Consider the following 7,953-nt stretch of genomic DNA (forward strand, 5'->3'; position numbering starts at 1 on the left):
CCCGTGGGAATTTCCATTATTTTTCGTATGCAAATTTCGGCACGTTTGGCAATTAAAAACGAATTAATAGTTGTCAGACATACCGACACACACGAGGGCGCTGCAACCGCTTGGGTGGCCCCCGAACATATTGGTTTGCTACAAATACGTGCAACAACAACAAGTGCATTGGATCTTCAACTAAGCGCTTTGCAGTGATGGCTCATAATTAAATGTCACACAGTTTAACGGTTAATACAAATTACATTATATTAAAATGAAATGAAATTAAATCGGTGGAAATTAACAATTTTTTATTTACTTTTATCCCTTTTATTGCAGTGTAACACTAGTTAGTGTTAAAAATAAACCAAATACGGCGAATTCATTATTACCTTGATTTTTGAGACTTCGTACAACAAAACAACACCAGAAAATCGCATTTTATATTTTTCTTCAACTCTTCCATTTTCCGCTCTAGTTTATCATCTATCGCTTAGCGAACGAAGTTCCCTTCTATATAAATTTCCATGATGCAGAGAAACACTCTATGACCATCAAAAATAGATGCGATCTTAAACTTTATTCTGTTGCTGAAACATTCTCAAGCACGCTGAATGAATCAAAGTATAACACCAGGAGATGGGAGAACCCGATACCCCAATCGATGGCGATGGAAGAAATGTTCCATTTCATGAAGAAGTTTGAATAGCAATTACCCTCTTGAAAAAAAAACAAAGCGACGGGGGCCGATGGATTGCCGGTCGAGTTATTCAAATACGGCGGCGAAGAACTGATGAGGTGCATTCTTCTCTGCAGAATATGGTCGGACGAAAACATTCTCAACAATTGGAACCTAAGTGTACTCAGCCCAATCCACAAAAAGGGAGACCCCCAATTACCGTGGGATAAGTCTCCTTAATATCGCTTAGACTGTTCTATAGAGCGTACTGTGTGACAGACTAAAGCCCACCGTCAATAAACTGATTGGACCTTATCAGTGTGGCTTTAAACCTGAAAAATCTGCATCTGACCAGATCTTCACCATGAGCCCATTTTTGGAAAAGACCCGTGAAAAGAGGATCGACACACACCATTTCTTTGTCGATTTTAAATCTGCTTTCGACAGCACCAAAGGAGTTGCCTGTATCTAGTATCCTTGCAAAACTAATACGGCTGTGTAAGCTAACGTTGAGCAACACCAAAAGCTCCGACAGAATCAAGAAAAACCTCTCCGAACCGTTCGATAACAAACAACGTTTCAAACAGGGTGGCTCAATATCGCGTGACTTCTTCAATAAATTGCTGGAAAAAATAATACGAGAGTGTACAGCTGCTGGCGCACGATATTGATATCATTGGAAGCACCAACCGCGTCGTTAGTACTTGTTTGTCTAGATATCTAGTCTAGGAAGCGAAGCGTATTGGTCTAGTAGTGAACGAAGACAAGACGAAATATCTCCTGTAATCAAACAAACAATGTTGCAGGTAATTTCATTTATCTTGGAACCAGCATTAACACAAACAACAATGTCAGCCTTGAAATCCAACGCATAATAACTCTTGCCAATAGCTGCTACTATGGACTGAGTAGGCAATAAGAAAGTAAAGTCCTCTCTCAACGAACTAAAACCAAAGTCTATAAGTCCCTCACGATTCCCGTTCTGCTTTATGGTGCAGAAGCATGGATGATATCGACGGCACTAGAAGTTTTCGAGAGAAAAAATTTTCGCTAAATTTATGGTCCTCTGAACATTGACAACTGCGAATACCACAGACGATGGGGCGATGAGCTGTATGAGTAATTCGATAGTCATAGTTCAGCGAATAAAAAGACAACGGCTACGGTGGCTAGATCATGTTGTCCGAATGGACAAAAGTAATCTAGCTTTGATGCAGTACCCGCTGATTAAAGCAGAGGAAAGGAATATCTGTCTTGAGCTTTTTAAAAGTTCAAAATATACATATCTATACTACTATTATAAAGAGGAAAGATTTGTATGTATGTTTGTATTGAATAAACTCGAAAACTACTGCGCCGATTTTAAAAATTCTTTCACCATTGGAAATCTACATTCACCCCGAGTAACATAGGCTATATTTATTGCTAGAATCTCAACTTTCTGGAAATAGTTCCCAGATGAGGGTATCAAAAAGACTCCGTGATGGAGAATCTTAATCTGAAACTGAAAATCGTTCTGCAAGTCATTCACTTCACATCGCAATCGCGTGCCAAAGAGTCGAGTAACGAACGCTCGCAGCTGCTTGCTGAACAAAATTTCAAAACCTGCCTGTAAAAACTTATAACTTTTGAAATGTTTGCTTAAGCCCGTGCGAAGTCGGAGTGGTCTGCTAGTTTGTAAATATCTCAAAGAAATCAATTTCAATTCGTACTCGGTTATTCTACGTACTCAATCTTGTTCTATGTTACCGTTAAACTTTGTGCTAATAAAAAATTACTTAGTATCAGCAACAGATCCGAATATTTTTAACTTTTCAAAAATCTCTCTTGCATCCAACGGACCTATATAGGCAAAATATCAATGTAAATAGAAATAGTCATATATATAATAAATAGCACACTTTACGCACCAATTTCGTAACTCTCTTAATTATTACCCACTTATACAAAGGGTAAGAAAAATTATGAATCCAACAATTGTGTTTATTATTGAGCATCCGATTGAGCTGCTCGGATGATGAATCTACAAATGACCACCGAATTCATTTGTCCGCAGACTATTAGTTACGGTCGACGATGGCGAATTAATTGTGATTGTGCACGAAGCGGATGAAGCAAACAAACCAGCATTCAATAAATACTTGGGTAGTCACAATTAACGGTCACTTTTTGGAAGTGCTTTGCAGCTTATTTAATGAAAACAAACGAAATGAGCAAGCAAAGTCAGTAACAGTAAAGTTACGATCGGAGAGGTTTCGTTGATGCTTATTGTTGTTTTTGTTGATGTATTATTTATATGATGCAGCATTTTCATATTTTCCGGTTGCAACGTCAGCGGTCGCTGTCGTTTCATCTTCATGCACAACAACATTTTGGCTACACCTTTGCGACTTCATTGGCTGTGTGAATATGCTAAGTTGCAAAGAAAAACTATTTTTAGTCAATATAAAAAGTGTGAAGAATACTAAAACTTTATTAGAATTCAGTAAAAATATTTGAAGTATTTTGTGCGCCATGAATTATGACCAATTGATTTGGTCAAAGTTTGATTAGACGATTAATATTCATATATATGTATGTAATATGTAAGCAGTATTGTATCAACCTCTTTAAATCGACGTTTGCATGGCTAATCGATAGGCGGAGATTTCGATTGCAAAAAGAAAAATGAAGAAACTTCAAGCAAAAGATAAACAGTAATTATTGGTTTGCGGAAGATCGTCTTTTTTATGCTACTGAACATCGCTCATTGCACAATTATCTTCTCAATGGGTACAATTTAATGGATTTGAACTGCGCAATAGATAAAGTTTGGAAATTCTTAAGCAATTTTCTTCCTTTTATCTCTCCTATAAGCAATCAAAAGTATAGTAGAGACTACTTTAGCATGCTAGCCCAACATAGATTGCGAGCTCTTGGAAGGCATTCCACGCTTTCACAACAAAAAGGACTTAGTGATATATGTATCCTAAATTCTTTGTGAACTGAAACAACGACATGAGTACTTCAACGAGCTGATTTTTTTTAGTTCACATGAGTAATAAAAAGGTGTGACGTTCAAAAGAAAACTTAATCATCAATATCGAAGGGCACTCAAGGGTTCCGAAACTTGTAAGTAGGTTACAATAGAGAGGGGTTCTTTTTTTATACCACTTGAAGAAATTCAGCTAAATTTTTAGCGCACGAACTTCATTTTTTCTCATAATCAATGGAAGCTAATAATATTCCCTTTAGACTATTACTATATTTGTACTATTTACATTTAAATATATATAGGTTAGGTTAAGTGGTTGCCAAACGAAGCACCGAGGCCTTTGGGAGGCCCATTGTGATACCACTATCGAGTCTTCATTGAACAACCCTGTGGTCCTGATAAAGTGAAAAAGTTCACACAATTTGACATGAGCAACTTCACCCACATCATCGAGAAAACCGCGTCCAATAGTTGCGATTATTTTCCTATATAGAGCCTTACATCCACATAGAAGGGATGTAATCGTTTATTCTTCTTCTTCTTCTTGGCAGCTTCTCCAATATTCATTGAAAGGTATCACCTATTTTCTGGCGTGTCTCCCAATCAGACAGTGCCTCGTTAACACCCCTACAAGGGTTCTTGTTTCTTTCCTCTTAAATTTCAATAAGCGACAAGTACGGCTCTTATTCCACTCTGGCCACGTTTGTCTGCTTACGGAGCAAGTCGTTACTGTTTCTGGTTAAAAAAATTTGCAAGTTGTCAGAGGTACATAGATGCCCTCTTTATTGGGCTCCAACTGCTGTGTGGTGTCCAATCTGGCTAGTTCATCTGCCACACAGTTCCCAGCGATGTCACTATGTCCTGGGACCCATTGCAGGTCTATCGTGAAATATGACGTAATTGTCAATAATAAATCCAAGCATTCTTTCACTATCTTAGAAGATATTCTATGAGACTTTAGTGATTTTAAAGCCGCTTGACTATCCGATAATATGAATATTTGTCTGGTCGCTAACACTCTTTTTGACAGAACGAGAGGGCTTTCTTTAATTGCAGTGATCTTTGCTTGAAACACACTGCAGTGATCCGGTAGCCGGAAGGCGATCTAGTTCTGAGAATACCCCATCTCAAACTCGTTTGTCTAGTTTTGAACCTGCGTAGATATTTATCGCTGAATCTTTGTCCACTTTTCCCCTATCCCACTCCTCTCTGGAGGAGAATGATATGTGTAGTTTCGAGTTTAGATTCATTTCTATAGGATTACGAAAATAAATATATGTAAATATAAATAAAATATTATATAATATATATTTTGAAATAACAATTAATCGATATTTCGCAACTATATATTACATAGATACACATACATATATATACACGTATGCAAAAATATTGAGAATTGTGCAACACGACGCTTGAGATAATTCTATTATTTTCATTACACAAATAATAAACAGCAATAAATCTGTTTTTATTATTATTTGCAAATAATATTTGTGCACAAATGTATACCAGTAATTGAGATGCTATAAAATTCAAAATAAACATATCACTCAATAATTCGTGGGAATCACACTTCATTATCCATTTTATGCCAGTAAATTAGTTGGTCACAAGCAAACTTTAATTCAAACCGCAATTCATAAAATTCAAATTATACATACAAACATATATACATATATATATTTTATTATATTTACTAATAGTCCCCTTTAATATAAGTAGCTAACTTCAGTAGCTATTTGTTTTGGTCTTGTTTCTAAAGCAATAAAAATCGTTATATGAAATCTTATAAATAAAATAGATTGTCTATTACTCAAACCGTGGTATAAATAATTGTAATTTGACTTTTTATTATTGGCATATGTACATACATATATTTTATATCAGATTGCAGCGGCCTCGGATTTGCAATTAGATTGAAAAATAAGGTGCTGTATAATCTCGCAACAAAGTTGTTAAAAATGGATGAAATCGAATTATAACCCCGCCTACCCCCCATACAAAGGTTATGTTGAAAACTAATAAAAATGCTTTAATTCAGTAAGGAAAACCATCAGAAGCCTTAAATTTCATTATAAAGATGGAACAGAAGGGCTGCACTCAAAATGGTATACAAAATTTTAAATGGGCGTGGTTCCGCCCACTTATGGGTCAAAAACCATAACTCATAAATTACTCGACCGATTTTAACGTAATTCAGTTCGAATCATTTCCTTGACATCTCTATGCTATAGTTTCAAAATGGGCTAAATCGATCCACAACCACGTCTACTTCCCATACACCCTAATTTTGAAGTACATCTGATTCGTTCACTTGACAATATATAAGTTAAGCACCAGATATCGGGATAAAACTGTGCATAAATACTATATTTCTAGTGTAGCGTAGCTGAAATCAGACTATAACTTTTCAAGGCCTCAAATATCGAACGTGAGACCTCAGTGCTTCTAGTATTTTTTTTTACAGAAAACATAGGTAAGTCTCTCAGATATTTTGAGGGAATTCAGAGACAATATTTATAGTCTCACAACAAAGTTGCAACGAGAGTATTATAGTTTTGTCCACATAACGGTTGGTTGTAAGTCCTAAACTAAACGAGATATAGGGTTATATATATCAAAATAATCAGGGTGACGAGTAAAGTTCAAATCCGGATGTCTGTCTGTCCGTCCGTCTGTCCGTGCGGTCGTATCCCTTGGCATCACGTCCCATACAAAGGTTATGCTGAATACTACTAAAAATTATTTAATTCAGTAACGAAAACCACTAGGAAGCTTAAATTCGATTATAAAGATGGTACAGAAGTGCTGCACTCAAAATGGTATACACAATTTTAAATGGGCGTGTTTCCGCCCACTTATGGGTGAGAAACCATATCTCCGAAACTACTCGACCAATTTCAATGAAATTCGGTTCATAATATCTTCCTTAATATAATTAACTTCCCAATGATATGTTGTGAAGATAGTCCAAATCGGTTCACAACCACGCCTACTTCCCATATACCAGAACTCTGAAGTCGGTCTGAATTGTTTACATTACAATATATAAAGTTAGTACTAGTGAAAATATCGACACAGAACTTTGCAAAAATACTGTATTTAAAGAGTGGCATCGCACTTCTAAAAATCGTCGAAATTGGTCAATGAGTTTTCAAGACCCTATATATCGAATATGAGGACCTCAGTACTTCTAACCAATTTTTTACCGAAATTATAGTTAAGTCTCTCAGATATTTTGAAGAAATTTTGAGGGAATATGTTTCTTCTAATAATATGTCTCCGTGGCAACAATGAGTGCAATCGGGTCATAACTTTCCCTAGCTCTCATATACCTCGTTATAGGATTTTCAAATTGGGGCAAATTGTGTGTTATCTTAATAAAAATATATCAATAAATTGCGAGAGTATAAAATGTTGCACCCGAACTTAGCCTTTCCTTACTTGTTTTCTTCTAATAATATGTCTCCGTGCCATAAATTTGTGAAATCGGCCCACATACCTAATATTAGAGGTTTATTTGCCGAATATGTGGGTCAAATTGTATGTTATAAAATTAAATAAATAAATTGCGAGAGTATAAAGTGTTCGGTTACAACCGAACTTAGCGCTTCTTTACTAGTTTTTTATTTATTTTAAACAAGCAAGAAAGAGTTGGATTCGTATACAACCGAGCAATATATTTATAATCAGAAATGCTACAAAATTTGATCTTCAAGTCACAACTAAGCAGAATTTTTCTTAACTAGTCTAAAGTTATTAGTCCCCATTGTATCATTATTTAAGCTATGATAATATGGTAAGTTTTGAAGTTGGTGTACCCCTGAAGAATAAGTTGTTTCAGATTATTGTAACGTGGTTCACCTTGTGACGGTGTTTAAGCGTTTATTGAAATAAAGATATATTATAAATAATATTTCAAGCTTATCTCTTTTGTCTCGTAAAATATATTATTTTAATAATAGTGACATAATATTTTATTTTAACAAAATTAGCTTTACCGCCTTATTTAAAACTACCCAAAATTTGAATTTTGTTTTTAATCTCAATTAGCTGTGTCTATAGCTTCTTAAAAGAAATTATTATTTGTATTATATTATTATTTTTTATAATCATACATATTTCTGGCCTTTTTTAATACCAAATAGTAATAAATATTACTTAATATTGTTTTTTAGTCTTACTATATTTACTAAACATATTTAGTATATACACACATATTATATTTTTTTTCTATTGTTGTACCTTTTGGCATATGATAATTAGAATTCTAAAACCCAAATCATAATTCTTTTGCACCAAGTTAACATGTCAT

The sequence above is a fragment of the Zeugodacus cucurbitae genome, chromosome 2 (genome assembly GCF_028554725.1).
Source record: "Zeugodacus cucurbitae isolate PBARC_wt_2022May chromosome 2, idZeuCucr1.2, whole genome shotgun sequence".
NCBI classification, from domain to species: Eukaryota; Metazoa; Arthropoda; class Insecta; order Diptera; family Tephritidae; genus Zeugodacus; species Zeugodacus cucurbitae.